Source organism: Ceratotherium simum, chromosome X (genome assembly GCF_057802395.1).
Source record: "Ceratotherium simum simum isolate JZ-2026a chromosome X, ASM5780239v1, whole genome shotgun sequence".
NCBI classification, from domain to species: Eukaryota; Metazoa; Chordata; class Mammalia; order Perissodactyla; family Rhinocerotidae; genus Ceratotherium; species Ceratotherium simum.
In genome coordinates this window covers 91077641-91097519 of record NC_141940.1, presented here as the reverse complement: position 1 = coordinate 91097519, position 19879 = coordinate 91077641, and the positions used below count along the sequence as shown (strand labels likewise).

The following is a 19879-nucleotide window of genomic DNA, read 5'->3' as shown; positions in this document are numbered from 1 at the left end:
CTGGGTGTGGAACCACACCACTCATCTGTTATTGGTCAGGCTGTGGCAGCAGATCACATTAAAAAAAAAAAGACGAAGACTGGCAACAGATGTTAGCTCAGGGTGAATCTTCCTCAGCAAAAAAAAAAAAAAAAAAAAAAAAAAGCTCAGTAAGTTCAGTATTCACAAAAAACAATGAAGAACAATAGAGGCATTGGAGATCTCACTGGATCAACATCATAGTGTTCCAGATTACAAAGAGAAATAACCTACTATGTATGTGGGCCAGAAAAAATAGCACATAAGATGTCAGCTGATGAAGAGAGAATCACTGATTTCACAGGTAGATGACTAATATCAGGAAAAAATTTAGTTTTGAATTTTTTCAGAAAGCAAATATGGATGAAATTACTTTGACATTTGATGTGGCTTAAAACAAGATGAACTCCAAAGGCACAAAAAATTCAAGACTTTTTCAATTAAAAAAATTCAAGACTATTTCAACTTGTGGGTATGAAAAAAAACTCACCTCATAACTGTATTTACATATTGTGCTGATGGTATACAATTGCTGACTATTCTAATTTTTAAAAGAAAGACATAACCCCCCAAAATCCTATATACAGTTTATGTATCTGCCCATCCAAAAATTGGTGGTATGAAGAAGGAATTTAATTATGGACAAAGTGCAGTTCAAAAATCTCACAAGGCCGTTAAAGAAACCAGCCTCCATCAGTCTAGTGCCAGTTCCTGCTTTTGTGACCGAGGACGTTGGGAGGACAGTTGAACAAGTGGACACTCAGCTGTAATTCTAGACAGCCATCCACCAGCTGCAACATTCAAATGTCTCTATTAATAAGCCTGTTAAGGAGTTGGGGAACAGGTGCATGGACGCATGGTTCTCCTCTAACAAGACCTCACCTTCCCTTACATGAGCTACTGGGAGTAGATGATCACCAGTTCAGTTTGGCCACCACTGTGGACTTGTTAATAGCACTGGAGGGGTTGATCTGAGTTCTAAAGCTTCATCTGAAATTCTGAGAAAAGGAAGCATCCCATTCCACACCCAGTTACCGTGTCTGAGATAGTGAAGACTATTTCCAATTCAGTGAATAAAGAGAATGCAATGGATTCCAGCAGTGACAATGACTTTTCAGGTTTGGGGGTCATTTAAGTGACTCTGGTTGAGAATGACTGTTACAACCATTTCAATATCTTTTTCTACTTGTTCTGCTACTTGTTATGCAGCTGTGCTATTCACTGCTGTATTACTTTCAAGGAGAATCCATTCAAAATACTTTGTTACTTGTTTTAAATATGTAGTGAAATACCCACATTTTAAAAACAATTTTATTAAGGTACAATTTACATATCATAAAATTCACCTGTTTAAAGCGTACAGTTCAATGATTTTTAGTATATTCACAGAGTTGTGCAACTATCACCCCAATCTAACTTTGGAACATTTCCATTTGCAGTCACCCTGTTTCTTACTCCCAGCCTTAGGCAACTACTGTTTCACTTTCTGTCTCTACAGATTTGCCTTTTCTGGACATTTCATATAAATGGAATCATACAATATATAGTCTTTTGTGTCTGGCTTCAGCATAATATTCTCAAGGTTCATTCATGTGGCAGGAAGGTATCAGTACTTCATTACTTTTTATTGCTGAATAGTATTCCATTGTATAGATATACCATATTTTGTTTATCCATTCACCAGTTGATGAGCATTTGGGTTGTTTCCATTTTTCTGCTATTATGAATAATGCTGCTATGAACATTTTCATACAAGTCTGTGTGGACATACATTTTCATTTCTTTAGGATAGATACCTAGGAGTGGAACTGCTATGTCATATGGTAAATCTACGTCTACTATTTTAAGAAACTGCCAAACTGTTTTCCATCTGGGAAACTGTACCATTTTAAATCCCTACTAGCAACGTATGACAGTTATAGTTTGTTTACATGCTCGACAACACTTGTTATTGTCCTTTGATTGTATCTATTTTAAAGAGCATTAAGCGGTATCTCACTGTGGTTTTAATTTTCACTTCCCTAATGCCTAATGATGTCAAACGTCTTTTTACGTGCTTATTGGCCATTCATATATCTTCTTTGGTGAAATGTCTGTTAATTCAAATCTTTTGCCGTGTTTAAATTGGGTTGTCATTGAATTGTAAGAGATATTTATGTATTCTGACACAAGTTTCTTATTGAATATATGATTTGAAAATATTTTCTCCCAGTCTGTGGCTTGTTTTTTCTTTTCTTTCTTTTTTAAACGTTCCTGATCCTTTTTTTTTTTTTTTTTACTTTTTAAATTGTCTTAACAATAAAATTGATTTTTTTTCTTTTGGTGAACAGTCCTATAAATATTAACTATGTATAGATTCTGTAAGTACCACCACAATCAGGATACCAAACAGTTCTATCCCTCCCAAGAAAACTCCCTGGTACTGTCCCTTGACAGTTATACCTTCACCCTAGATAACCTCAGCAACCACTGATTTGTTTCACATTACTAGAGTTCTGTCTTTTCAAGGTTAAATAAACAGAACCATATAGTATGTGACCTTTCGAGGCTGGCTTCTCTCACTCAGCATAACACCTTTGAGATTCACCCAAGAAGTATGTGAATTAACACTTTATTCCTTTTTACTGTTGAGTAGTACTCCATTGTATGAATATACCAGAGTTTGTTTACCGATTCACCTGTTGAGGGACATCTGGCTTGTTTTCTGCTTTTGGCTATCATAAATAAAGCTGCTACGAACATCCATGAACAGGGTTTGTTTTTGTTTGTTTGTTTGTTTGTTTTTTTGTGAGGGAGATCAGCCCTGAGCTAACATCCGTGCTAATCCTCCTCTTTTTGCTGAGGAAGACTGGCTCTGAGCTAACATCTATTGCCAATCCTCCTCCTTTTTTTCTTCCCCAAAGCCCCAGTAGATAGTTGTATGTCATAGTTGCACATCCTTCTAGTTGCTGTATGTGGGACGCGGCCTCAGCATGGCCGGAGAAGCGGTGCGTCAGTGCGTGCCTGGGACCCGAACCTCGGCCGCCAGTAGTGGAGCGCGTGCACTTAACCACTAAGCCACCAGGCCGGCCCCATCAACAGGGTTTTATGTGAACATGTTGTCATTTCTCTAGGGTAAACACCCAGTGTGAGACTGCTCAGTCATAAGGCAAGTGTATGTTTAATTTTATAAGAATCTGCCAAACATTTCCTAGAGTTACTATACCATTTTGTGACAATCCCCACCTCTCCTCCCAGCAATGTAGGAGAGTTCTACTTGTTCTGATTCTGGCAGCTCTTGACAATACAACAGAAAATCTGTGAATCACCAAATGGCTAGCCTGGGAGTAATGCTACTCTGATAGAGGTTGACTTTAAAGAAATAAACTGAGTCCATAGCTCTTCAAGACAAAAGTTCTGTCTTGCTTCCATCAGCATATGAGGCACTAAAATAGTGAAAATCAAGCCTGTCAGCTTCGAGTTCAACCTCTAATCCAATGCCCCTCTTCTTCAATAGCTGAAATTTCAAAGATTTTATTAAAACCAAGAGTGAACAAGTTTACGTAATTCAAAAACACTATCAATTCTAAGTAGTTTCCTCAAATATGGAATGTAACAGGAATAAGAGGAAAAAAACTATTTTAGGTCTTAGATATCTACTTGGGAAAACTAGACATGGACAAATCATTATACTGTCCCATGAAGCTCTTGGTTGAGACACCAGGAAAAGCTTCCCACCATTGCTGTGCGGCACAGCATTTCTCTATGGGTGACCCCATACCACGTACCTTCTGACAGTCTTTACAAAACGAAGATGCCCATTCTAGGGTAGAATGGAAGAGTGGAAGAGTCTTTCATTGAAAACTAGGACCAAGGAGGCAGACTGAACTTTTAACTAGAGGAGTCCAATAAGGTACCTAAGTGTACGTTGATTACACTTGCCTCATTCTAGGTGGGGCCTGTGCTGGCTCAACACCTCGAAGGCCTGGAGGGATTATTTCTGCCTAATCCTGGGTACAGTCTCAGGAAGCCCATTGTTGCTACACACCTAAACCCCACTCTCCAAGCTCTGCCATTATTAAATGAGACATTTTTATCTCTATCCACCTGGCTCCGTTATTTCCCAATTGGTTCTAAATTTTGATAGAGAACAGAGTATCATTAATTTAATCCCTTGAACCCCAACAATATAGATGACCACTCATATTCTTAAACATATTTTCTTTAAAATGCTTTTAAAATAAAATTCACAGATATGTTTGAGCAGAAGATAATGGGAGGCCAGCAGATTACTGGATTAGGTCTAAGGACCTTTCAAATTATAGCATCAGTTTTCTATTTTAGATCAGGTATATGAATATTTATTTGTTTCTGCCTCATACTCTGACATTTCCCAAAATCAAGGACAGTGTACCTGTGGCTGAGTCATCACTCAACACATTTTAATTGCTGTTTTGTGAATTTCCCCTTTAATTAAACACATTAATCAAATTCAAGTCAACTGTCAAAGGACTGGACTACAAAGATTACTACAGCAGATTATCACACACTTTCCTGACCTGTTTGCCACTCCTTAAAGCCCCAGGCCAAGGCTTTCAGCTCAACACCAGCTACCCTTTGAAATAAACTCATCAGTCTTTCCTCTGAGCCTCTGCCTGAAACTCGCTTCCCACTCTCTTCTCCCTAACCATCTTCACTGGGCTAACTCCTACTCATCATTCAAGTCACAATATAGATATCACTTCTTCCAGGCAGGGAAGCCCTTCCTGATACCTCAGGACTGGATTGGATTCTCCACAATCAGGGCTGCCCTCACCGAATCCAACATGAAAGATGTTCCCTGGAATTGTTCAGGGCGCAACCTTATCTGGCAGCCCTGCTCATCGCGCATCTTGATAGTGATTGCACTGCATTGTGACTACGTTTTAACTGCCTGCCCCTCACCCCCAGGGCTAACTTTCCTGAGGACAAAGCTCAGTGAGTACTGGCCAGCCATCCCTGCATCTGACCCACCACAGCCACTCAATAAATGACAGTAGACTATGGGGACATTAGCCAGTAGGCATCTGTTAACAAAGAATTACCTTTTGTGAGTTATAGGAAAAGAGCCTTAGTTCTGACCCCTAAGGAAGCAACTACATATTTTCAACCTCTTACCTGCCATAAAATCCAAGGATACTCACATTTATCAGCCTTTAGAATTTAGCCCAAATTCATGAATATAATTCAAGTACCCTCATAGGTTAAAAACCTTCCAATGGTTTTAGGAGGCATAATACAGAATCTACCTTCCTAGAAGCTCTGAAGTTAAGTAACGTTGCAAAGAAACAAAAGCACCAATCACCGTTATCTTAGACAGCCTGAAAGTGGAACACACAACAGCAAATGACACTTGCTGTTCTCATCACTTGAATTACTAAGGGATGGCTGAGTTTTAAACTGAAATAAATGCAAATATATAGATACATACAAGTGAGGAGGGTTCTGAGAACATATGGTAAAGTAAATGAACAAAACAGAGCTTGTACTCACCTCAATTTTACTTTATGATGATATATATATATATATACATTTTTTGGTGAGGAAGATTGGCCCTGAGCTAACATCTGTTGCCAATCTTTCTCTTTTTGCTTGAGGAAGATTGTCGCTGAGCTAACATCTGTGCCAGTCTTCCTCTATTTTGTACGTGGGACGCCACCACAGCATGGCTTGATAAGCGGTGTGTAAGTCCATGCCTGGGATCCAAACCTGCAAACCCCAGGCCGCCAAAGCAGAGCGCACGAACTTAACCACTATGTCACCAGGTCAGCCCCAATGATGGTATATTTTTGAATATTAAAGTAAACAAAATCTATTTAAGAATTCACCTGAATTCAAAGACTATCAACCAGAATAAATCATCTGCTATGGACTGAATTATGTCCTCTCAAACTTCATATGTTGAAGCCCTAACCCCCAATGTGACTGTATTTGGAGACAGGACTTTTAGGAGGTAATTAAGGTTAAATGAGGTCATAAGGGTAGGGTCGAATCCAACAGAATTTGTGGCCTTATAAGAAGAGGAAGAAAGATCTCTCCTTCTTTCTCTCCACACTTTACACATAGAGGAAAGGCCATGTGAGGACACAGTGAGAAGGTGGCCGTCTGCAAGCCAGGAGGAGAGGCCTCACCGGAACTTGACCATGCTGGCACCTTGATCTCAGACTTCTGGCCTCCAGAAACATGAGAAAATAAATTTCTGTTGTTTAACGCACACAGTCTGTGGTATTTTGTTATGGTACTCTGAGCTGACTAATACACTATCTTCCTGAGAAACTGCCAGCGGCTTCTCTAGACCATCAACAATATCCCTACAGCTAACTCACACTCCACCTCCCAACCAGAAAACATTTTTTTTACAGATGAGAAGTTAAGGTCCCACTGCTCTAACACAGGGTCCCTAACACCTACCCCAGAGATGTTTTTTGTTTTTCCTTTTCCCATACCACCATCACAGTGAGTTTTCTTATTCTTCCAAAGGAGACTTGTGCCATATTGACTTCCTGGCATGAACTCCTACTTTTGTAGAAAGTCTTATCCTATGGCACTAATCAAGAAACTACCATACCTCTGTTCTCCATGATCAAAACTGATGGGGCCAGATGAAAGATTAATTTCCATTAATGCTTTTAAAACATCACATACTTGGAAAGATGTTGAAAATCTGTTGTGCTTAGAAATTTAGTCATAGGCACACAATACATAATTTCTACTTAGATGACCAATACAATAATTCTAAAAAAGGGGGACAAAAATTTAAATTCAAATTGATTATTACATACACTATAAGATTATAAGATAACCATAAGAAGACTACAGAGCATTCCTTTTAAAAACTTTACTATGAAATACATCAGATACATAAAAGCATAGATATAGCACATACAAGAAGAAAGAATAATATAATTGGGAAGGAATACACAGGGATTCAAAGGTACTGGTAATTTCCTGTTTCTTAAGCTGGACAGTGAATACAGAGGTGTTTATTGCATTATTTTATCTGTATATGTTATATATACTATTTTATATATTTAATATATTTCACAAGGATTTATTAGTATAAGAATGGTCTATCAGACCTCTATGTGCCTATCACTCAGCTTAATCAATAATCAATAGCACATTACCTAGAGAGCTAAGCATCCTTTGTACTCTTCCCAGTGAAGACCCCCACTTCCCCTCACCCCACCCCCTGGAAACTACTAGCCTGAATTTGGTGTTTACTACGTCCTTAGAGTTTTATTGCTGATATATGTTGTTTAATTTAGCATGTCTTTGAATTATGTACAGTGTGAATTATTCTGTAACTTGCTTTTTTTCACCCCACAATATGCTTGTGAGTGTCATCCATATTGACATGTGGCTCTGGTTCATGCGGTTTCACTGCTGTGTAGCATTTCAGCATGTGGATATATTTCCCTTCTGCCTGTCTGTGCCACTTGCTGGATAATTACTTCTGATCCATCATCTGGTTCGGCAATTCTCTCTTTAGCTCTTTACCCTATCCATTGAGTTTGCAATTTCAATGACTATTTTTCTTTTTCTTTTTTTTTTTTTTAAAGCCTGGTTTATTTTGTCTCCCATCCAGTACTCTTCCCCCCTCCAAAGCCCCAGTAGATAGTTGTATGTCATAGTTGCACATCCTTCTAGTTGCTGTATGTGGGACGCGGTCTCAGCATGGCCGGAAAAGCGGTGCGTCAGTGCGTGCCCGGGATCCGAACCCGGGCCGCCAGCAGCGGAGCGAGCGCACTTAACCGATAAGCCACGGGGCTGGCCCACAATGACTATTTTTCACTTCTTGAAATTCTATTTGGTTCTCTTCCAAATATGCCTGACTTTTTGTTTGTTAACAGAATCCGAACTGAGAGTTGAATATATTTACAACCCCAGCTCTGTACTCTGTGGCTGCTGCTCACTTATTCCAATCTACTTCATGGGATGGAGACCTAAATGTCTCCTCCAGAGGGTACTGGCTAAATAAATTGTGGTCCCCTCACATAGTGGAGTCTACCGTGATTCTATTAAAAAGAATGCAGCAACATTACATCCAAAGCATTAAATGAGAAAAAGCAAGGTGCAGTACAAGTTATACAGCATGCTACCTTTTGCACAGGAGATAAAAAGAAAATCTATCTCACATCTGTAAATGTAGCAAAACTCTCTAGAAGGATATACACAAGAAAGTGTAACAGCAGCTTTCTCTAGGGAGGGGACTTGGGTGGCTGGAGGTCAGAGGAAAGAGAACTTAATTTTCATTGTTGAGCCATTTGAATTTCATACAATGTGCAATATATATTTCCTATTAAAAATGAAAATAACAGCTAAATATTGAAGCAAGCCAGGCCATTTCCTACTTCTCTGCTCTTGGCACATGCTGTGCACACTGTCAGGTCTGTCTCCCAGTCCCCACCCTGCACTCCCCTGTCCCTCTGGTCAGTTCTATTCACCTGCAGGACTCAGCTGAAACAGCACCACCTTTGTCACAAAGTTAACCCCTCCTTCCTCTGTGCTGTTGGTGCCCACACAACTGTTATTGCATGTCCACCCTCTCCACGAGACTGCAAGCTCCACTGAACCCAGCATGATATCTAGAACGCAGCCATCACTCAATAAACGCTTGCTGAAAGAATGAAATAATGAAAATAAAGACTACAAATATTAACAGATTATACACATATGGAAGCATCAGTTCCCTAAATTATGAACATAATGCCTTTTTCCCCCCCTGCAATTTATGTCTGGGTTTTAGCAGGCAAAAAACAGTATCCGGAATGATTAGAGTTTTGTATTTTTGTTGCAATTTCTTAAGTCATGAAATTGGTGTCTGGGAAGTATCCAAAGTCAGCAACCAGAGTCAACATTAATGACACAAGAAACACTTCGCACCATATACCCAGCAAAACACTTTACGTGTTTATGAGGGCAGAATATAACATAACTGCTCAGTGGTTTTAGTTCAGCCCAGCTCAAAACTATATCATATTCAAAAGCCTATTTGATATAATTATTTTAAAACAAAACACATAGAGGAGAAGCTATAATAGAAAATCTGTTCTTCATTCTTCTAAGAGTTGGTACCAAACAGGTGTACTCTGCATTCCAGGAGGAGAGGGCTCTAGGCTGGATGCTGAGGAAACGTGGCGCTGGCCAGGACACAGCACCTGCCCTCCTCAGCCCCCCGGCCAGCACCAAACACACACACTTGCCCACCCAGGGAACACATAACTAATGATAAAGCCAGTCAAGCTGTGACAAGCACCACAAAACAGAGGCATAAAAAGGTGGCACAGGGCCGGCCCGTGGCTTAGCGGTTAAGTGAGAGTGCGCCACTATTGGCGGCCCAGGTTCGGATCCCGGGTGCGCACCGATGCACAGCTTCTCCAGCCATGCTGAGGCCGCGTCCCACAAACAGCAACTAGAAGGATGTGCAACTATGACACACAACTGTCTACTGGGGATTTGGGGGGGGGGAGGTGGCACAGTAGGGAACAGAATAAATAATTCTTTCAGGTAAAAAAAGTAGCTGAGGAAAACTTCACAGAAAACGTGACTTCTCAGCTGGGCCTTTCAAGATGAGTCAGACTTTTATGGATGAAAGGAGTGTGAACTGTATTTCAGAGAAAGCCCTCAGCATGAGATAGGAAAGTGAACATTAACTAGAGCAGCAGGGCTGGAGCATAGCCCATGCTGGGCAAAGGGGAAGGGTGGAGATCAGTGTCAAGAAGTGAGACTGGCACAAGGAAGATGGTGAACCATCTCTTTAAGCCAAGCTCACAAGAGTAGACTTTATCCCATAGGAAACAGAGGCCACAGAGACTTGTGGGATAAGAAGGCGCATAATCAGGCCTGACTTGTAGAAGATACCATAGCAGCAGTACAGAGAATTAACTGCAGGAAAGAGAGGCCACAAGAACTTTATCAAGTTCTCCTAAAAGCATCATGCCTCTAAGGGGAAAAAAATCAAAATAATTCCTCCAATTAAGAGGATCCCTAATTATCCCATATTCCTCCACCTCTTTCTTTTGTTCAAGCACGGGTTATAGTTCAGGTTCACCTAAGTAGGATCCAGAATGCTCTGAAAAGTTACCCACCCAAACCAACAGATTTATGAGACATAGAGACATATCAACCAAATGCAGTTGTAGGGACCTTATTTGCATCTTAAATCAAACTGAAAAAAAAGAGTTAACTGGGGAAATGTGAATTTACTGGATATTTGACAAATATTATGAAATTACTGTTATTTTTGAGGGGTGATGATGTATTATGGCTATATTTTTTAAAGATTTCTCATCTTTTGGAGCTAAATACTGAAATATTTACAAATAAAATTTTAGATTTTGTGTCAATGACATGGGAGATACAGATGAAACAAGACTGACCATGAGCTGATAATTAAGAAAGCTGGGTAATGGGTACATGGGGTTTGGTTTTTTATACTTCTGTGTTTGTGTGTTTTTTCACATCACCAAGCAATTCTCTGACACCAGCTGGGTGTCCTACAACTCAACTCAATTCTGACACTATCTACCTGGAGATAGCGTCAGATCCCACAGGTTAAGGGCTCAGTCCCACAAGAGTGCCCCCCCTCTTCCACTTCAGACTCCAATCGCAAGTCCAGGTCGTCACTTGTGCTTCTGATTGACCAGCTATAGATTGGAAGTTCCTACGACTCCTTCCTTGGGTTCTATTAATTTGCTACAGTGACTTACAGAGCTCAGAGAAACATTTTATTTACTAGATTACTGGTTTACTATAAAAGGCTATAACTCAGGTACAACCGGATGGAAGAGATGCATAAGGCAAGGTGTTGGGAAACGGTGCAGAGCTTCCATGCCATCTCCAGGAGCATCACTCTCCCAGGATCTCCATGTGTTCACCCACTTGGAAGCTCTCTGAACCCAGTCCTTTTGGGTGTTTATGGAGGGTTCATCACATGGGCATGACTGATTGAATCATTGCCCATTGGTAACTGAACTCCATCTCCAGCCCCTCTCCCCTCCTGGATTGGGCTGGGGGGGTGGGGGGGAACACGACAGGAAGTTCCAACCCTCCAACCCTCTAATCACATGGTTGCTTCCCCTAATAGCCAGCCCCCATCCTTAAGTGCTTTCCAAAAGTCACCTCATTAACATAAACTCAGGTGTGGTTGACAGGTGGTTTGTTATGAATATCAAGACACCTTTATTGCTCTTAACACTTAGAAAATTCCAAGGCTTTTAGGAGTTCTATGCCAGAAACCAAGACCAAATATATATTTCTTATTATAAATCACAATATCACAATACTATTGTCTCAGGTTTTATGTGTTTGAAATTTTCCATAATGAAAAATTAAAAAATAAAAAAGTCAGGGCCAGTCGTGTAGTGGTTAAATTGCACGCTCCACTTCTGGCGGCCCCGGGTTTGCAGGTTCGGATCCTGGGCACAGACCTACACACCACTTGTCAAGCCACACTGTGGCAAGCGTCCCACATAAAGTAGAGCAAGATGGGCTCAGATGTTAGCCCAGGACCAATCTTCCTCAGCAAAAAAAAGAGGAGAATTGGCAACAGATGTTAGCTCAGGGCTAATCTTCCCCCCACACACAAAATAAATAAAAAATAAAAAAAAAAAAAAAAAAAAAAAATCATCCACCCAACATGAAGCTTTAATACAGTGATTCTAGTAACTGTAGGTCCAACAGTCTTCTCCCCCAATGCTCCAGAATCCTACATCCAAATTTCTGCTCAACATCTCCCTAACACCTCTAACTTAACACATCTAAGAGGTAACTCTCACTCCTCGCCTTAAACATTGTTGCTCTTCCCCATTCCTTGTCCCTGTGAGAGCCTAATACCTATGAGTCATCCTCATCTCATTCACCCACAAGGCAGTCATCTAGCTCTGCACAGTGGCAACCGCTCTTCTCACATGAACTTTTTTTTAACAGCCTCCTAGCCTCCCTGCACCCATCTCATGCTCCTCAGCAGTCTACCTCAAAACCACTGCAAGGATAGTAATTCTAAAATAAACATCTCTACCTAGCTTAAAGTCTTCCAAGGGCCCCTTGTCATCTATAGGACAAAAGCCTCCACTCCTCAGCAAAGCACAATCCGTTGATCTCTGTTTATAAGGTCCTGAGGTTTTCCTGATACCATTTTAGTAAATCCAGTTCTCAGAAAGGACATGAAAACAATTTTAGACCTAATGATCTGACTAGTGAATGTCACAGCCGGTTCACATCTGACGTCCACAGTCACAGTAGGGGATCTCCTACGGAGGGGTGGCCAGGCAGCCCTTACTGGTAAGCCAGGGTCCAGTCAGCCAGCATCCTTTCAGTTCTGTATTCATGCCAAGTCCTACCTGACTGCCCCCAAAGGAGACGGAAGCGAAGGCTTATATATTCATGGTGGCTGGCTAACTGGATGGGCAAAATGTAGCCACAAAACAGAATTTTCCTCTGTGAGACTGAACGATCTATTTAAGACTCAAACTCAAACCCAATCAACTGGCCTACTCCTTAATATCAGAGTTACAGCACCTAAGCAAAGGAATCCAAACAGATAATATTAATGAGAAAAGGAGGAGAAATTAAGCCACAAAAAGGGACCTACTCTGTGGTAATAATAACAAATAGGGACATGAATCATCTTTATTAAAGGTACTCAAAATAGGTTGGCAAAATACAAGTAGGGAGTGTTTGGACAATATGCCAGCCACTGGACAGTGGAGCCCAAGATGTCTTTTTCAAGCACCATCGACTATGTTATCTACTTCTTCCTTCCACATGCCTCTCAATCACTCAGCCCCAAACTATAGCTTTTGTTTATAGGGAGATGAAAAATGTCTCCCTGGCCTCAAAGCATTGATATTAAGTAACATTGAACAGAACAAAGAGAAATCTAGGATTGGTGATAGTACTCAATTTAATGACAACGCACACAATTGGTACCTCACCAGGTTATACAGTCAACAAATATTTATTGCACAGCTTACCACATGTCAGGCACTGGGAATACAGCAGTCAACGAGAGTGACAAAAATCTTCCCTCATAAGGCTTATATTCTAGTAGGGGAAAGAATGTTTTAAAAACAAGATAAATAAGTTAAACAGTACACTATAAGTACTAAGGAGGAAAATCAAGGAGGGAAGGAGCACAGGTAGTGTTGCAAAGAAAGAGAAGGTTTCAATGAAAAGAAAAGCAAATTATCTGTTCATCTTCTTGCCATTATATTCTCTACCAGTTATTTTCTTCCATGTTTTTAAAAACAAAATGTCCACATCTTAATTACTTAAAATAACAAAAAACATTGTCTATCTCATCATTTGACAAATATATATTGAGAAACCCACTCTATGTGTAAGACTATGTAAAGCACTAAAGGAGATATACAAGAAATAGTGCACAATGATTCCTGTCCTCTGAGAGTCTACAATTGTAGAAATGAAAAAAAGCACTAGATAGAGAATCCATCGACAATCCTTCTAGTTATATTACAGCAGTGGGACACTCACAGTTCTCAGGGGACTCATCAGGCAGTCGAATGCTGTGTGGGCATGGAGGTCCCCTCACCACCTAGCGGGGTGCTAATGGCAGTCTAGTGTAACAGAAAGGAAAAGTCTGCTGCAAAATATACCATGAAGAATACGTCAATGGAATATGGTGATTAAGAAGATATGAATGAGGCAAAAGGGCAAAGAGAAGTAAAAGAAAACACCAAGGCTTTCAGCTGAGGTGGCTGGAAAGATGTGGATACCATTTACCGAAGTGAGAATGTCCAGGAGGAAAGGTGGTTTTAAAAATGGAAGGTGCTAACTATGTCTTCACATGTGCTGATTTCAGAGCATAGCACATTCTGGGGGAAATGGCCCAAATGATGGGAGCATCTGCCTCCAGGAAAGAGAACAGGATAAATTTCTCTCCAGGGACAAAGGGAGGTTTAGTTTCAGTTGTCTTCTCTTGGAACTTTTGAATTTTGTACTACAATATGTATTATCTTGTCAAAAATTAATTTTAAACAGTAATGAGTTTCAAGACTGTGTTGTAGGAATACATACAGGACTGAATAGAAAGACGTGTAAGTCAGTCATGCAAAATGAGACCTGAAGCCACAGATGAGAAAGTGAAAGAGTTATCAGAACAAGGACTGGCCCGTGGGCACCTCTACGTTTAGGCAAACAGAGCGAAAGCAGGGACAATGGGACAGACAGAAGAACCTCCTATGTGACAAGAAGAGCCTCATTCAAAAATACTACTAAAAACATCATGGAATGCAACTGGAATGGGGGAGCAGAACTGAGGGTTCCCGGGCCGGCTCCGTGGCTTAGCGGTTAAGTGCGTGCGCTCTGATGCTGGCGGCCCGGGTTCGGATCCCGGGCACGCCCCAAGGCACCACTTCTCCGTCCAACGCGAGGCCGAGTCCCACGTACAGCAACTAGAAGGATGTGAACCTACGACATACAACTATCTACTGGGGCTTTGGGGGGAAAAAAATGAATAAATAAAATCTTTAAAAAAAAAAAAAAAAAAAAAAAAAAGAACTGAGGGTTCCCATAGATTTAAAGGTAAGAGAGTGAAGGTTTTCCTCAGATAGCCAGCAAAATTGCCATATGATGGATGCGACCAGCAAACTGTGGGAGTGAACCAAGAGATTAGTGGTTCATGTGCCCTGAAGAGCCTGGGAATCCCCACACTGCAAGATGACCCACCTGGAATGCACCTGAGATTCACGTGGGGAAAATTTAGTCCATTGTGTGGTATCCAGTTTGGAAAAATACTGTAAAAAAGAAGAAGAAAAGCAAACCTCTAAGAGTCAGATGGTGAAACCATCCATGCAACCACTAGCTGACGGAAAGGATACAGAGCCTGACCTGGACCAGCAGGGGGAGGGGACACGGCTATGCCGACCAAGGAGATGGACCCATCACCCTTTTCCAGTCTATATATAAGCATATCATAACCAGTTGCCTCTGTTCTTATTCTGTCCTCTCTAAGCAACCTTCTGACAACAACCTGGGGTCTCCTGTGCTTGTCTACAAGCACAGAGAAAACACTCTCCTCTGCCTGAACATACATTCTTCTATGTTTAACAGTCAACTCTCATATTATACATTAATAAATTGGCACTCTGGTTTAGGTTCGGGCTCTCTGAGCCTGATTAACATGAGCCTGGCCCTGAGAGACAGAGTCACTCAGGCTGCTGACAATTTCAGCTTTTCAGTGGGCAACGTCATTGTCTAGAGTCTGGGCCAAGGTACATGCTACCTGTGTGCCTCTTTCTTTCTTTCTTTCTTTTTTTTTTTTTTGTGAGGAAGATCAGCCCTGAGCTAACATCCATGCCAATCCTCCTCTTTTTTGCTGAGGAAGAGTGGCCCTGAGCTAACATCTATTGCCAATCCTCCTCCTTTTTTTTTTTTCCCTTTTTCTCCCCAAAGCCCCAGTAGATAGTTGGATGTCACAGTTGCACATCCTTCTAGTTGCTGTACGTGGGACACCATCTTAGCATGGCCGAACAAGCGGTGCATCGGTGCGCGCCAGGGATCTGAACCCGGGCCGCCAGTAGCGGAGTGCATGCACTTAACTGCTAAGCCATGGGGCTGGCCCCCACCTGTGTGCCTCTTTCAACCTGCCAGCCTTCTCCTGGCAACATGTGCGCCACAGGCCTTAACAGACGCTTTTGCGTCTGTTTTCCCAGTTCTATTTCACAGGTCACTCCTGTAATGACAACTATGGCTGTGTCCTCCACGTCTGTTTTAAGGGTGCCTGGATAATACCAATACTTTCTGCTAATCCAGTCACTTTATACAGGGGTAAAAGTCACTGTTAAAAGCCATCAAAAACCAGCTTGGTGGGAGAAAATATTTGCAAAACATATATCTGACAAGGGGTTAATATCCATAATATATCAAGAACTCACACAACTGAACAATAAAAAAACAAACAACTCGATCAAAAAATGGGCAGAGGCAATGAACAGCCACTTCTCCAAATAAGATATACAGATGGTCAACAGGCACGTGAAAACATCACTAATCACCAGGGAAATGCAAATCAAAACAACACTAAGATACCACCTCACGCCCGTTAGAATGGCTATAATCACCAAGACAAAAAGCAACAAATGTTGGAGAGGATGTGGAGAAACAGGAACCCTCATACACAGCTGGTGGGAATGCAAACTGGTACAGCCTCTATGGAAAATGGTATGGAGATTCCTCAAAGAATTAAAAATAGAGATGCCCTATGACCCAGTCATCCCACTACTGGGAATCTATCCAACAAACCCGAAATCAACAATCCAAAGAGGCTTATGCACCCCTGTGTTCATTGCAGCATTATTCACTATAGCCAAGAAGTGGAAGCAACCTAAGTGTCCCTCAACTGATGACTGGATCAAGAAGATGTGGTATATATATAATGGAATACTACTCAGCCATAAAAAAAGACAAAATCGTCCCATTTGCAACAACATGGATGGGCCTGGAGGGTATTATGTTAAGTGAAATAAGCCAGAAAGAGAAAGACAAACACTGTATGATCTCACTCATATGTGGAATATAAACCAACACATGGACAGAGAAAACTGTACTGTGGTTACCAGGGGCCATGGGGGTAGGGGGTGGGCACAAGGGGTGAAGGGAGACATATATATGGTGATGGACAAACAAAAATGTACAACCCAAAATTTCACAATGTTATAAACTATTAAAACATGAACAAAAAAAAAAAAACCAGCTTGGCATAAAGCAATCACAAAAATCTCAAACATACAGACTCTTCCTCATTCATCACTGAATTACCTGTTCTAGTCTGACACAGTCAATGGAGCACTCCACACAGGAGAGAGAGAATCCCTTATGGCTTAGTGTAGAGAGAGAAAGTATTCTTCCCCTCCCTAGTCCCATTCCCTCCCTTCTGCCTCTGAGGCAACCATCACTCATTTTAGTCTATATCCAGTCCAAGGTTTACTAAACATACATATCCATAAATATACAATATTCTTTTGCTTCTTTTAACTTACATAAATAGCATCATATAGAATTAGGAAACATGTTTAGCTGCTGGAACAAAGATCAAAATAACAGTGGCTTAGACGAGACAGCAGTTTATTTTTCTGTCACGTGAGAGTCAGAGCATAAATACTCCCAGGATGAAATGGTGGCTCCCCTGTGTTACTGCTCTACCATCCATGGAGTGTTGCCCTCACCATCAGGCCCACATTTCAGGGAAAGAGAATTGAGGACAGGACAAGGAAAGGCTCTACCTTTCCCTTTATGGGGACAACCTCTAAATTGCACACACTATTCCCACTCACACCCCACTGGCCAAGACCTAGTCACATGGTTGAATCTGGCTGCAAGAGAGGCTAGAAAAGAAAGTCTTCTTTCTGGAAGTCATTTCTCCTTCTAAAATTCCATTACTATGGAAGAAATGGAAAGCAGATATTGGGGGACAAGCAGAATTCTCTGCTACATTTACTGGATGTATTCCGATGCATCTCCCTTTTTTTTTCTACTCAATATTATGTTTTTGAAAAAGAGTTACTCATGTTTGAAACATATAAGTTCATGCATGTTCATTGCTGTTCAGTTGTGTGTTGTGCATCTTATAAGGGCTCATGTGACAGAGAAGTGTATGAATACACCACATTTCTTAAACCATTCTCCTATTACTAGACACCTGGGTCTTTTAAACACATTATATTTACAAAGTGTTTGGATCACATCAGGGGAAATGTTAAATTAGTTAAATGCTAAACTATATGGATTGGTCTCAGGTACAATCTGGTTGTTTTGTAAAGCCTTTAAGGTACCCTACAGCAAGCCAATTAAAATAGAAACTGATAATACTAAACTATATAGAAGGAATTAAATTCATGGTCCTTGACTTTCTGTTATTGTAATAAAGCATTACATGGTGTTCTGGGTTTCTTGACAACTGAAAACAAAAAGGAAACTTTGTGTATCATTTGATTCACATTATCTGACAAAAGGAAATAAACCAGTTAAGAGAAATAAATGTTTGGAGGAATGACATCACCAAGATGGCAACATAGGTTGTTCCTGACTTGCTCCCCTTCACAAGAAGAACAATTAACAACTATTCAAGAACAACACACCACTGGAAGAATCCTAGAACACGGGGGTGAGGCTGAAGCACCCCCCTGCACCACAGAGGCCAGGGCAGACTGCAACAGAAAGGTAAGACAAGTGGCTACATATTGATCGCATTGCCCCTCCCCCAGGCCAGCACGGCACCATGTGTAAAAGTCTCCCCGGAACCTCCGGTTCCTCCAGTGGGAAAAGAGAACCTGGGGGGACAACCAGCTCCCCCCCGCAGCATTGTGGGTCACTCTGCAGGAGCCCCTACTTTGGTCTCACCGCAGAGGGATTGCAGGGGAATCTGCATGGCTCAACCACTGGGAATCTGACTGTGACAGAGAAGTGGGGAGGGGCTTGTAAAAACCAGCACATGGATCTTGGCAGATCAAGTTCATATCTGCAGTGCCCAAGTAGTAATTCCAACCAGTGGCTTTGCACATCTGCTAAACCAAGTCAGGGGTACACTCTGACCAGGGAACTTGGCGGGGTATAGATCTGCCTGATTTGGATCCTCAAACGAGGAGTCTTGCTGGCCCTAGAGCCGAGTTTGCCCACATCCAGGCAAGGAGCTAAATCACAGCCCCATGAGCCGTAGAGAATGCCTTCCAGCCCCATCTGACCAGAAAGGCTGGCGACAACTCCTGAAAGCTGTGCAGACCAGCAACACTCAAGCTGAGAGGCAGAGCCGATAGTTTATAGAACAAAGTCAGTGGCCCTGTTTGGTCAGGGAACTTGGGGTGCAGGTTGGCTTGAGTTAAGACAACAAACAAAGAGCTTTACTAGCTTTAGAGCTGTTTTTCCTGCTACACCCGGGCAGAGAATCTAATTCATAGCCCTGCCCATCACTGAATACAGCCTTCAGCCTGTCCAACCAGGGAACCTAGCCAGAGCACACAGGAAGCTGCATAGCCCATTCAACAGCCCTATGTACAGTGGCACTTAAACACAGAGTGCAGTCCATGGCTTCCTCTGCCTGCAGAGCAAAACCAGTGGCCTCACCTGACCAAGGAATTCAGTGGACATTCAGACCTGATTTGGGTCCCCAAACAATGAGCTATACAGGCCCTGGGTCCTGTCCTGCTGCCCTGCCAGGGCAGGGAAGCTAATTCATAACCCCTACTGAATATAGTACCCAGTCCCAACCACCTAGTAAGCCTGACCAGAGAACCCTGGCAACTGCGGAGCCTATCCTATAGCCTCACTTGGGTAGAGAACCAAGTCAGCAGTCCTACCCAACTGTTATCAACCATTGTCACACCACCCCCATCCCCATCCTCAGAGCTCAGTTGCCTCACCCAAAAATAGATCATAATAGCAGACCCCACCTGTCCAAAGACATTACCAGAAGACACCCCAGAAACCCAAACTGAATTGACTGGTGAAGAACTGTCTCTACCAAAGCAAACCTGTAAAGTCTGGAAGAGAAGCCTGATTACTCAAATGTGCAGACACCAACACAAGGAATCAAGGATTGCAAAAACTCAGGTAAATATGACACCACCAAAGGAAACTAATAAAGCTCCAATAACTGACCCTAAAGAAATGGATATCTATGAACTGTCAAAGAATTTAGAATAATTCTCTTAAGGAAATTTAGTGAACCACAAGAAAACACAGACAACCAAACAAAATTAGGAAAACAATGCATGAGCAAAACGAAAAGTTCAACAAGAAAATAGCAACCATCAAAAAAAAAAACCTGAACAGAAATCCTACAGTTANAAAGTANAATAACTGAACTGAAGAANTCAATAGAGAG

At 41.6% G+C, this 19879-nt stretch overlaps 2 protein-coding genes across 2 annotated transcripts in view; both read right to left on the bottom strand.

Moving 5' to 3' along the window:
- LOC101398697 (uncharacterized) overlaps positions 1 to 19879 on the bottom strand; it is a 727039-nt gene that overhangs the window by 182394 nt on the left and 524766 nt on the right.
- The window catches only part of SLC9A7 (solute carrier family 9 member A7), a 163642-nt gene that overhangs the window by 88088 nt on the left and 55675 nt on the right, over positions 1 to 19879 (bottom strand). The gene's annotated exons all lie outside the window — the stretch shown is intronic.